The sequence below is a fragment of the Macaca nemestrina genome, chromosome 4 (genome assembly GCF_043159975.1).
Source record: "Macaca nemestrina isolate mMacNem1 chromosome 4, mMacNem.hap1, whole genome shotgun sequence".
Taxonomy (NCBI): Eukaryota; Metazoa; Chordata; class Mammalia; order Primates; family Cercopithecidae; genus Macaca; species Macaca nemestrina.
Genome location: NC_092128.1, coordinates 20849870 through 20863347, shown reverse-complemented (window position 1 = coordinate 20863347; position 13478 = coordinate 20849870). Strand labels below are relative to the sequence as shown.

General features: G+C 40.2%; 2 long non-coding RNA genes across 3 annotated transcripts in view; one reads left to right on the top strand and one right to left on the bottom strand.

The window, feature by feature from the left end:
- Positions 1-6055, bottom strand: part of LOC139362720 (uncharacterized) — a 110465-nt gene extending 104410 nt beyond the window's left edge. For both annotated transcript variants that reach the window (XR_011621927.1, XR_011621926.1), the window contains exon 1: positions 5407-6055. This is a non-coding gene — a long non-coding RNA (uncharacterized lncRNA). The remainder of the gene's footprint in view (positions 1-5406) is intronic.
- Positions 4978-13227, top strand: LOC105471315 (uncharacterized). The gene is made up of 4 exons (XR_981073.2): positions 4978-5275; positions 7273-7392; positions 11743-11877; positions 12195-13227. It is a non-coding gene; the product is annotated as an uncharacterized lncRNA (long non-coding RNA).
- The last annotated feature ends 251 nt before the right edge of the window (positions 13228-13478 follow it).

Sequence of the window (13478 nt, the reverse complement as noted above, 5' to 3'; positions counted from 1 at the left end):
GATCCTCCTGTTTTGGCCTCTCAAAGTGCTGAGATTACAGGGATGAGCCACCATACCGGGAACATACCTATTTATCCATTTTAAAAATCCACATTATGTATGGCCATGTTTCACAGAGCCCTTTTGATCACATTACACAATAGGAAGGGTAAGTAATGTATCAGTTATTCACTTGTAAAAATAGAGATTCTGTGTTTTTTTTTCAGCAACACTTACTTAAACAGAGTAGAAATGTAATACCTGGTTGTGGAATGCCTGAACAAATGAAAAATAAATACATATGCCTGTAATTTTTAAACTTTATTTTTAATTGACAAATAAAAATTGTATATATTTATAGTGTATGACATGATGTTTTGATACATCTTTCTTTTTTTTTTTTTTTTTTCAAGACAGGATCTGGTTCTGTCGCCCAGTCTGGAAAGCAGTGGTGCGACCTCGGCTTACTGCAACCTTTGCTCCCTGAGTTTAAGCCATCTTCCTACCTCAGCCTCCGGAGGAGCTGGGACTACTGGCACCCACCACCACGCCCAGCTAATTTTTGTAGAGACAGTATTTCACCATATTTCCCAGGCTGGTCTCGAACTCCGGAGCTCAAGCAATCGGCCCACCTCGGCCTCCCAAAGTGCTGGGATTACAGGCATGAGCCACTGCACCCGGCCTTGATACATCTTTTTATATTGTGAATCCATTAACAAGTTATTGTAGTTACAGTTTTTTTGTTTTGTTTATTTCTTATTTTTTTAGAGACAGGGTCTTGCTGTCATTCAGGCTGGACTGCAGTGGCTCAATCATAGCTCACTGTAACCTTGAACTCCTGGCCTCACGAGATCCTTCTGCCTCAGCCTCCCAAAGCTCTGGGATCATAGGGGGTGAGCCACCATGCTCAGCATTATAGTTATTTTTAATGGTTTTTTAATTTTAAACTTTGTGTTGAAGATATAAGTGACAGATGAGTGATATATGTATTTGTGGTTTTGCTCCTTTTCCTACTAACCAATTAGTTTTGTATCAAGTTAGTTTTGCTTCTTTTCTGGATTCATTTAGAGCAGATTTCCCAAAGGGAAAGAAAATGTATTGATCTGTTCTGCTGTTTTTTGTTTGTTTGTTTTCTGTCTTCTTTTACTGATATATTTTGTTGGTTTTTCTTAGCTTGTCGATAAATTTCTAACTTCTTAGGTTGTATACCTATTTCATTCTTTTATTGGTTTGTTTTTCTTTTCGTTTAGTGATATAAACATTGAATACAATAAATGTTTCTCTGAGTACTGTTTTGGTTAAGACCTTATAAATGTAATGTTTTCAATTTTGTTATTTTCTAGATATTCTGAAATTTGATTTTGGTTTTTTCTTTGATTAACAGTTGTTCACAAGAGTTCTTATTTACTTTAATTTCTGATGTAGAGCTTTATCTTCTATCTTGTACATTTTACTTTTAATCATGCTGAGCTCAGATAATATCAGCAATCAATGTTTTTAATATTTCATAAGATTGTAAAAAGTTTATTCTAAAGTACTGGATTAGATATAATGGACATACAGTGATGTGTTATAGATTTTTGTCATCTAATATTGGAAAAGCTGTTTTGAGTGAGTGGTTTCATTCCTTTACCACAGGGAGTCTTTTTTTTTTTTTTTTTTTTTTTTGTGACAGAGTTTTGCTCCGTCACCCAGGCTGGAGTGCAGTGGCGTGATCTTAGCCCACTGCAACCTCCACCTCCCTGGTTCAAGTGATTCTCCTCCCTCAGTCTCCCGAGTGGCTGGGATTACAGGCATGCACCACCATGCCCGGCTAATTTTTGTATTTTTAGTAGAGATGGAGTTTCACCATGTTGGCCAGGCTGGTTTCAAACTCCTGACCTCAGGTGATCTGCCTGCCTCAGCCTCCCAAAGTGCTGGGATTACAGGCGTGAGCCACTGTGCCTGGCCAGATTTTTAACTGTGGTTAATTTTGTCCCACGTTCCCTCAGGGGACATTAGGCAATGTCTACAGATATTTTTGGTTGTCACAACTAGGGTGGGGGACACAGAGGTGGCATTAGCATCTAATAGGTAAAGGACAGGGATACTATTAAACCTCCTACAATGCACAGGATAACTTCCCACAGCAAAGAATTATCTGGCCTCAAATGTCAACAGAACTGGGGCTGAGGAAGCCTGTTAACACAAGAGTCTTTCTTGATAGATGCTAAAGGGTACTGGTTCCTAATGCCATGCTTTCAGCTCATTGCATACAACTGAAAACTAATCCTTTTAGGTTCATTTCTACAGTGCTTAAAGTAAACAGCCCATCCATTATAATTCACCTATTTTTATGCATATTTTCTGTTCTCAGATTATTAAAATGATAACAGATTTCATGCTTTCAATGTTTGCATTTGAAGCACATGGACAAATGAGTCTGAATGAAAATGAGTTCATGCAGGAAACAGAAATTACAAATTATAAATTATGCCTTCAGTATAAGCCAAGAGAAAATTGCTCTGATAAATAACAGACTGCTATTAAGATGGAAGCAATAAGACATCAGATTAAGCTGGTCATCTACTTTCCTTCCTGTTCCCAATTTTTAAAAATAACTATGTAGAAAGCCAGCTTAAAAGACCAAATTCATACCACCTTTAGAATAAAGAAAGCATACTATCAGTGAACTTAAAACTCTCAAAAACAGAAAGCACAAGAGATTTAGTTGGCAACAAAATAAGAGTGAACAGCAATCCAAAGCACTTGCAGTAAACGGCTTCTGCAAAGACAAGAGCAATTTTAGACATGTTCCAACCTTGGAGTCAATTAAAAATTTAAAAAGCAGAAGCTTTTAGGGAATCAGCAGATAATTCATTAAAGACCTGCACTTCAAAAAGTTACACCAATGACCTCACATTCCACCAGCGCTATTCCTTGCTATACACACAGAGTTCCAAGGGTCTACTAATAGCCACATTTGTTCTTCTGGTTGGAATCCACTTCTTTCTAATCAAAGTGAATACTGTACCTGAAAAGGGCAGGTAACACAAGTATTGAGACTAGAAAGAGAAGCAAAAAACTGCCTGGGGTGACTTCAAAGAACCACACAAGCCAGGCTCAATGTCACATGCCTATAATCCCAGTGCTTTGGAAGGCCGAGGCAGGAGGATCACTTGAGCAGAGGAGTTTGAGGCTTCAGGGAGCTATGACTCTGCCACTGCACTTCCAGCCTGGGTGACAGAGTCAGACTCTGTCTCCAGTAAATAAATAAGTAAATAAATAAATAAATAAATAAATAAATAAATAAATAAGAATCACACAAAAGGCAGGAGGTAAAAAGGAAAGAGCGAAGCTGATTCTGGCATTTACTTCCAGGATAAAGCTGGGGATGGGGGAGAGATGCAACAATGGAAGGAGGAAACAGGAAGGCATATCAGTATTAAAAGGATCTCTTGGGTTATGTAAGGTCAGATACATTATGATTATGTTATGTATACATATTACCTACTAACATCTCCCTGAGGAAGGCAAAGAAGCCAATGACATGAACGGCCCAACAATTGTCCTGGGAACCCTAAAACTAGTTATGTCATCTTGCTAAGTCGACCTGCCTTCTGGGAAAGGAGGCTCTGAAAGGAAACGTTAAACACCAGAGTCAACTGTGGAAAGCTGAGAAACAACTGCAGCACACAGATGACACCAGCCAACTGCAAAGACGATTGCAACAGAGTTTTGCCTAAAATGGCCTTGGGCAACTAAGAGTCCAAAAGGCGGAACCAGAAAATGACAAGGCTCCAAATACACTGATCATCGCAGTGGCTCACGCCTGTAATCCCAGCACTCTGGCAGGTGGAGTTGCGGGGTGTGGGGGGCCACCTGAGGTCAGGAGTTCGAGACCAGCCTGGCCAACGTAGTGAAACCCTGTCTCTACTAAAAATCTAAAACTTAGCCAGATGTGGTGGTACAAGCCTGTAATCCTAGCTACTTGGGAGGCTGAGGCAGGAGAATCACTTGAACCTGGGAGGCAGAGGTTGCAGTGAGCCACAATCACACCAATGCACTCCAGCCTGGGCAACAGAGCAAGATTCCATTTCAAAAAAAAAATCACTGATCATAACCAAAAAATTATAGGAGCATTCTTCACAGATGTGTGGCATGAAAGGATGACCCTTATGCACAGGTGTCATCAGTCAAAACTGTACCTGATAATTAGCACCATCAATTTCCACCTCTATTTCTAGGCTTTTTGAACTGGAGACTGGTGTTAGACACCTTTGGAATGCCTCACACATATATCCTTTGGGGTAAGCGCCTGAAGACAGACTTTTACTACATAATGTAAAATAATGGCTCCTTGTTGGCTTGTGGTGACCTTGCATATATCCATAGACCACATAAGCCAAGCTTGAACTGCAGCTAATCTGAGCCTTGGCCAAACATCCTGTATCATTCTGAAACTTGAGCACACGGGAGGCTTTTGAGGAGATGCTTGGGGCCATTCTCACTCACTTTTCTATCTGCCAAGGAGGTTGTAATGAGGCAATTTCTCATCTCCTCCCAGTTTCTCATGAGGTTTGAGTCGTTCTGTTACCTAATGGGGTCACAGCTGCGGAGCTGTAACATTGCTAAGCAGTAGCATAGCAGTAGTCCCCCAGCAACAGAGCATACCATTATTCGCGTTGCAATCATCTGGGCCGTTTTCTTTCAGTGTTGCGCTACCCAAGGGCGTAAACATAGAGACTGTCTTTTACAAGAGACATGGAAACTGAAACAGAGATTATGCTGCTATATTTAGAAGGAAATAATAAAATTACTTAGATTTTAATAATGATTCCCCGAAGGGTCCTGGTGGTTCATAATTCTGTCTTTTGTCTTTTTTTTTTTTTTTTTGGAGGAGTGTCACTCTACCTCCCAGGCTGGAGTGTAGTGGCGAGATTTCGGCTCCTCGCAACTCCGCCTCCCGGCGTTCAAGTGATGTCGTGCCTCAGCCTCCCAAGTAGCTGGAATTACAGGCGCCCACCACCATGCCCAGCTAATTTTTGTATTTTTAGTAGAGACGAGGTTTCGCCATGTTGGCCAGGCTGCTCTAGAACTCAGGTGATCCGCCCGCGTCAGTCTTCCAAAGTGCTGGGATTACAGGTGTGAGCGACCGCGCCGGCCATCTTTGTTTCTTTAATTCGGCGGCGCGCCGGCCATCTCTGTTTGTTTAATTCGGTGGCGCGCCCGCCATCTTTGTTTGTTTAATTCGGTGGTCCACAACCTTTTGGCACCAGGGACTGGTTTCTTAGAAGACAATGTTTCCACAGACAGGGTGAAGCGGGGGCTGGTGGAGGGAGGCGTGGAGGATGGTTTCGGGATGATCCAAGCATATTACATTGATTGTGCACTTTATTTCTATTATTATTACATTGTACTCTATAAAGAAATAATTACACAACTCACCATAATGTAGAATCAGTGGGAGCCCTGAGCTTGTGTTCCTGCAACTAGACAGTTTCATCCGGGGGGTGATGGGAGACAGTGATAGATCCTCAGGCATTAGATTCTCATAAGAAGCCTGCAGCAGAGATCCGTTGAATGTGCAGTTCACAACAGGGTTGGTGCTCCTGTGAGAATCTAAGGCTACGGCTGATCTGCCAAGAGGCGGAGTTCAGGCGGTAATGGGAGCGATAGAGAACAGCTGTGAATACAGATGACGCTTCACTCCTGCGCAGCCCAGTTCCTAACCTATACCGGTCCCTGGCCCCAGGGCTGGGGACCCCTACTTTAACTGATCAATATTCCTCATAGATCCTGACATCTCTGCTTCCACGTTAGTCTCTGTTTCATCGCCACTGTAATCCCAGCTTGTACAAGAGTTGGTAAAATGTTCCATTTTATAGTTTTTTAAGCAAGCATATATACCTTATCTACCTCTACGAAAATTAATAAACCAGATTGTAAGATTTTTAAAAATTAATGAAGCAAGTTCTTATTCCAATTATCCAATAGACATGGTGTTAATATAGCAAATGTTAATATAAATATGAAGAGGAACTCAAAGATTTCTAGAGTTTTTTTCTTTTTGTGCTTTAAAGGTATCTCTAAGAAAAAAAAAATCTCGGTAAGGTGGTAACAGAAAAAAAACATGTTTTTAAAAAGTTTAGCTGTGAGTTTAACCAATGGCCTACTAGGAAATGTGATAACAGCAACAATTTTTTTAATAGAGATGAGTTCTCACTATGTTGTCCAGGCTGGCCTCAAACTCCTGACCTCAAGAAATTATCCTGCCTCACGCTCCCAAAATGCTGGGATTATGGGCATGAGCCAAATGTCTTTAAACAACTTAAAAATTGTAATAACTAATATATAGTTATAATGGGAAGAGTTTTATATAATAATCCTAATTAAGAGGATTCCTTAGTAAATTAAACTGGTTTAATACTTTTAGCTTAGAAATAGCTGTCTTTTCTCAGATTTTACCAGTATAAAATTATTTACCATAATTTCTTATTTTGACAGGTCTTGGGTTTATTTCCTAATATAAAGGCTAATTAATTTGAGTTTTATGAATTTCCTCTACTGATCTTACTCATCAAATAAGCTAATTCAGATGAGATTATAAAATATTAAAATTATGTGTCAAGCTAAGTTAAATTATAATACATAATTCTTTATAAAAGGGATTATTCAAGGCTTTAAATCATACAGATTTAATGTGTCAACATAGATTGTAATTTCCACGTCCTTAGTTTTAAGACCTTAAGCTGATGTTAAATTGAGTTAACTGTGAATTATCTTCATATACCTGAATTTTTTTTTCATACAGAGTCTTGCTGTTGCCCAGACTGGAGTGCAGCATCATGATCTCAGCTCACTGCAACCGCTGCCTCCTGGGTTCAAGCGATTCTCCTGCCTCAGCCTCCCGAGTAGCCGGGACTATAGATCTGCACCACCACACCCAGCTAATTTTTGTATTTTAGTAGAGACGGGTTTTTGCCATGTTGGCCAGGCTGGTCTTGAACTCCTGGCCTCAAGTGATCCATTCCCCCTTGGCCTCCCAAAATTCTGGGATTACAGGCATGAGCCACTGCGCCCAGCCCCTGGAAAATTTTTAAGTAAGATAAAGATATAAAACATTGGTCACTAAACATCATTTTAATTTATATTTGTCTCACATTTTTACAAAAATTACAGAATGGGCCAGGTGCATTATTATTAGCCCTAGAAGTCTAATACTTCACAGGGCTCTTGAGAGGACTGAGACGACACGTGTAAGCCCTCAATATGTATTTGCTGTTGGCGTTTTGTTGTTGTTGTTTCTTTCAGACAGACTCACTTTGTCACCCAGGTTGGAGTACAGTGTCACTGTCTTGGCCCACTGCAACCTCCACTTCCCAGGTTCAAGTGATTCTCCTACCTCAGCCTTCCAAGTAGCTGGGACTACAGGTGTGTGCCCCTACTCCTGGTTAATTTTTGTATTTTTACTAGAGACGGAGTTTTGCCATGTTGGCCAGGCTGGTCTCAAACTCGTGTCCTCAAGAGATCCTCCCACCTCTGTCTCTGAAAGTGCTGGGATTACAGGCATGAGTCACCACTCCCAGCCTTAATAATTATTTATTTTAAAAAATAATCTGACCAAATTGAAACAACCCCTTGCCAAAGACTAACAGGCTGATACACACAGATTTTATTTTCCTGTCTGGAAATATCTTAAATCATCAATAATAATGAAAGCTCACTTTACCAGCAGAAATTTTTTTAATGTATGCAAAGTATTCACATTAATTTGAAACATTTTGTCCACATTATTCTTAAAGCTCTAAGAAAAAGGTAAGCTAATGATATTTTAAAGTCAATACTGCCAGCCTCTAAAGGAGCTTACTTTTCCTTGCCTTAAAGTGTTACCACCAGCCTGAATGATAAGGAGATCTTTACCTTCTCTCTGTACACCCTCCCTATATGAAATTATTACTAAAATTCCCTGAAGATTTGGCTTGAGACTTGTACTGACAGATTCTGTCTTGTACATTCTGACCTCATTGGTTATCATTTTATTTAACTCATATATACTTAATTATATATGAGAAGACTTCAATCTGGATGAACCTTAAAGACATTACAATAAGTGAAATAAACCAGTCCCAAAAAGGCAAACACTGTAGGATTCTACTGATTGGAGGTTCCTGGGGCAGTCAAATTCATAGAAACAGGAAGTAGAATGTTGGTTGCCAAGGACTGGAGGAAGGAAGGAATGAGAGTTATTGTTCAATGGGTATGATGTTTCAGTTGGGGAAGATAAAAATGTTCTAGAAATGAATGGTGATATGGTTGCACAACAATGTGAATGTACTTAGTGCCACTGAACTTATGCTGAAAAAAGGTTAAAACAATAAATTTCGGTCGGGTGTGGTGGCTCATGCCTGTAATCTCAGCACTTTAGGAGGCTGAGGCGGGCGGATTACAAGGTGAAGAGATCAAGACCATCCTGGCCAACATGGTGAAACTCTGTCTCTACTAAAAATACAAAAATTAGCTGGGCACGGTGGCGTGCACCTGTAGTCCCAGCTACTCAGGAGGCTGAGGCAGGAAAATAGCTTGAATCTGGGAGGTGGAGGTTGCGGTGAGCTGAGATCGCACCACTGCACTCCAGCCTGGCAACAGGGCAAGACTTCGTCTCAAAACAAAACAAAACAAACAAACAAACAAGAAACAATAAATTTCATGTTATATATATTTTATAAGAAGAAGAGAAGAAGGAGGGAGAGGAAGGCGGGGAGGAGGAAGAGGAGAAGAACTTAAGATTCTACAACTTTGTATCTACCAAGAGGTTAGTCTGCAAGAAAAATAATAAAAAGAAAAAATTCTGTAACTTTGACATACAAACTTGCTGGAAATCTGACCCTGGAACCCACTTAAAAGCCCCAGAAACAGACCACTGCCAATGCAGACAACCTCCTGTGAATTCTGTGATTTAAGATCCTGTGACTCAAGATGACATCTCGTGTAGACAAAGTCCTGCCAAGGTCTTTGAATCGAGATTTATGATCAGGATAAGGGATTTACACTTCAACTCAGGTCTTACTATTTATTGCATCTTCTTTTTATTTTCCATTTTTCCTTTCATGCTAATCCTTCTGGTATCTGAACCACTATCCATTCCCAACTGTCAAATTTGTTTTCTGGACTTTTGAAGTATTTAAAATAAAGCCTGGTATCAAAGGTTATCAAAAGGGAGCTAAGAGACTGGATTTCACTGGTTTCTAACAAAGATTCTACTCTGGCGAGATGTTTCAAAACCAGAATGTATGACCCGTAATTTTCCTCTGATCAACCAAATAACAGTTCAAATAATCAAGACACACACACACACACACACACACACACACACACAGCAGCTTATTGAACTAAACTTGGGGAAACTACTCTCTTTGTTAAGCCATAAGTTCCCAATGTTTCTCATAATATTTGCTCCCTCCTCCATTGCCTAAGAGCTAACATGTTGCTACACACACCATTGACAATTGATAAAATTGACAATTGATAAAACTGTGTCAAGGCTGTGTCAAGAAGAGACTAGGCTGTGTGCAGTGGCTTACACCTGTAATCTCAGCACTTTGGGAGGCCAAGGCGGGCAGATCACTTGAGGTCAGGAGTTTGAGACCAGCCTGGCTAACATGGTGAAACCCCGTCTCTACTAAGAATACAAAAATTAGCCGGGCATGCTGGTGGGTGCCTGTAGTCCCAGTTACTCAGGAGGCTGAGGCAGGAGAATCACTTGAACTTGGGAGATGTTGCTTGCCATGAGCCAAGATAATGCCACTGCACTCCAGCCTGGGAGACAGAGCAAGACTCTGTCTCCAAAAAAAAGAAAAGAAAAAGAAAAAAAAAAGGAAGAGACTGACCCCTCATGGCCAAACCTATTCTACTTGGAGTTTGTTTGACCAAAATGGAAGAGTTGAGAAATTCCTATGAGGAAAGTGGCACAGCCCTGGCTCAGCTGAGGGAGAGGTGCTCACAGAAGAAGACCTTATACTAGAGACCGCATGGCATGCACACCACGAGTAAAATTCCCAAAGCCATCTGGAAAAGCCACAAACTCATGAAATTCTGACTGCAGGCCAGCCTTCTCAAGGACAGAATGTCCAGGCTGACCCCTCTACTAGCTGCCAACTAGCTTTCCAAATGGAGAAGTAGAAGTATATTGTAATAAGATTTTTAACATGGAATGTGAAGTTGTTTGATGATAGCCTGTTTTAAGTTAAATATGCACAGGGGAAACTCTGGAGCAATCTTTTAGTGCAGTGGAATGACCACATCTCACTGCAGCCTTGACCTCCGGGTTCAAACAATCCTCCCACCTCATCTCCTGAGTAGCTGGGACTACAGGCACGTTCCACCACACCCAGCAGTTTTTTTTTTTTTTTTGGTAGACATGAGGTCTCACTATGTTTCCCAGGCTACTCTCAAACTCCTGGGCTCAGACAGTCCTCCTGCTTTGGCTCCCAAAGAGCTGAGATTATAGGCGTGAGCCATTGTACCTAACCAGAGACATTTTTTTCAAATAACAAGTATAACTAATAAGTCAATAGTGGAGATACAAGGGATCACAAAAATATTTACTTAACCCAAAAGTAATCCCACTTGTAATCCCAGCACTTTTGGGAGGCTGAGGCAGGAGGATTACTTGAGGCCAGGAACTCAAGACCGGCTAGTGAGACCTCATCTCAATAACAACAAAAAATTTTTAAGTTAGTTGGGTGTGCTGGTACACGCCTGTAGTCCCAGCTACTCAGGAGGCTGAGGTAGGAGGATCCCTTGAGCCCAGGAGTTCAAGGCTTCAGTGAGATACGATTGCACCACTGCACTCCAGCCTGGGTAATGGGATGAGATAAAAATAAAATTAAAATGCCAAAAGTATCAAAATAATAATAATAATAATGTGAATAAACTAAAGCATATGATTAACTCAGCCCTCTGTACATGAAGTCCAACTAAGAAATATATATACATAATAGAATATTATCTAGTCAGATCTGTCAGAGGCTTTTTTTTAGACATTCTGGCTTTTCTATGCTATTCTAAAATTATATATATGGCCTCTATTTTTTCTGATTAGTTCTAATTGTTTGGCTTTTTGTTTTTAAATTTAGACCCTTAATTCATCTGAAAATATTTTTGCATCTGCTATGCAATATAGTCATAACTGTATTTTTAAAATGGAGATCCAGCTGTCCCGATACCATTTCTTTTTTCCTTTTGAGACAGGGTTTTGCTCTTGTCCAGGCTGGAGTGCAGTGGCGTGATCTCGGCTCACTGCAACCTCCACCTCCCGGGTTCAAGTGATTCTCCTATCTCAGCCTCCCAAGTAGCTGGGATTACAGGCACGCACCACCATGCCCAGCTAATTTTTGTATTTTTAGTAGAGACAGGGTTTCACCATGTTGGCCAGGCTGGACTCAAACTCCTGACCTCAGGTGATCCACCCACCTAGCCCTCCCAAAATGCTGGGATTACAGGCATGAGCCACGTGCCTGGCCCTAATACCATTTTTACTCAAGGAGCCATCCTTTCCTCACTAACTGTAAATGGCCCACTCATCATACATTTCACTCCCATTTGTACATAGGTCTATTTCTGGGTTCTTTTGATACCTCTGATATATTTGACACATTCCCCTACTAAAAATACTAATTAGTGTTGCTTTAGAATATAGTTTAGTATCTGTTAGGTCCTCCCTCACTATTATTCTTTTTCAAAACATTGTTGGTATAATTACCACTTTTTTTTTTCCTTCAGATGAAAACAGAAACTTTTCAAGACCCCCTCTCAAATGCTGCCTGGGGATTCTCTTTGGAATTGCATAAAATTTATACATTATTTTGAGAAATGTTAACAGCTTTTTTATAGTAAATCTTTCCGTCTAGAAACATGGTATGTATCTGCGTTCAGCTCTTGTTTTATGTCCTTCAGTAAAATTGCAAAGCTTTTTTCACATAAGTGTTCTGCCTTTCTTGCTTAATTTAGCCTTGGGTAATTTATAGATTTGTTGCTGCTGTAAATTTTTTAAATTTCTATTTCTAATGGGGATGCTATTATAAAGAAAAGCTATTGATCTTTTACTATTCACCTTGTAGCTAGAGATCATTCTAAATTGCCTTTTTATATGTAATAGTTTTGTTTTAATCTGAGTCTCTTGAATTTTCAATTATTGGACAGTCATAGGTGATTGGTCATTGTTTTCCTTCCAGAGTCCTTCCGGAATTGGAAATAGACCCATGTACAAATGGGAGACAAATGTATGATAATTGGGGCACTTACAGTCAGAGGAAAGGATGGCTCCTTGAATGAAAATGGCATTGGGACAACTGGATCTCCATTTTAAAAAATATATAAAGTAGGCTGGGTGCAGTGGCGCCTGTAATCCCAGCACTTTGGGAGGCCATGGCAGGTGGATCACCTGAGGTCAGGAGTTTGAGACCAGCCTTAGCAACATGGTGAAACCCTGTATCTACTAAAAATACAAAAATAATAGCCTGGCATGGTGGTGTGCACCTGTCCCAGCTACTCGGGAGGCTTAGGCATGGATGACTTGAACCTGGGAGGCGAAGGTTGCAGTGAGCCGAGATCATGCCACTGCACTCCAGCCTGGGCAACACAGCAAGACTCTGTCTCAAAATAAATAAAACAAAATTAAATTAAATTAAAAATAAAGTTATGACTATATCGTACAGCAGATGCAAAAACATTTTCAGATGAATTAAAGGTCTAAACTTAAAAACAAAAGGCCAAACAATTAGAACTAATCAAGGAAATATCTGCCTTTGGCCAGTCACATAGTCAGCCCTTGTCGGGAGGTCAGCCCATGTTTGCTCATCCTGCCTGTCTGCAACATTTCATAAACCCCTGACTCCGTGACTGTGTGCAGCCCTCCAGAAGAATACCTTGGAGACGATACGCAGGACAGAGCACAGGTTCTCACATCTCTTGCTTGAATCACTGCATTTTTAAAAAAAGATAAGTTCAATAATCCTAGCGCTTGTACGTAAGATAACATCTGACGGGATTAATGATTATGCCTCTGTCATCTATAACCAGATGTACTCTTGCACCCAAACTTTGCTGAGACGTTGCTCTAATGTAACTTCTGAGCACATTTGACTTCACTTGTGAGCACATGTAGAACCTCTACCACTTGATATATAAGCTGCGAACTGAAATATGGCTTTGAGCAGCCTAGCAGAAACTCTGCAAGACTCTCCCAGGTTGCGATGCTCAGTAACTCTAAATAAAACTATGACTTTAATTCTTTAAAAGTCTGATTTTTCTTTAATTAACAAGAGTATTAGGGAAAAACAGGAAATTTAGATCAAACTATTTTTATTTTATTTTGCACACACAGAGTGAGGAGAATGTTTACAGTATTGTTTAAAAATGGGAAAAATGTTAAAAATTTACTTTACTGATGTATAAGGTCAAGGCTGTATCCAGAAGCAAATATAAACGTAATGAAAGGAGGTATTCAGGGAAAAAAT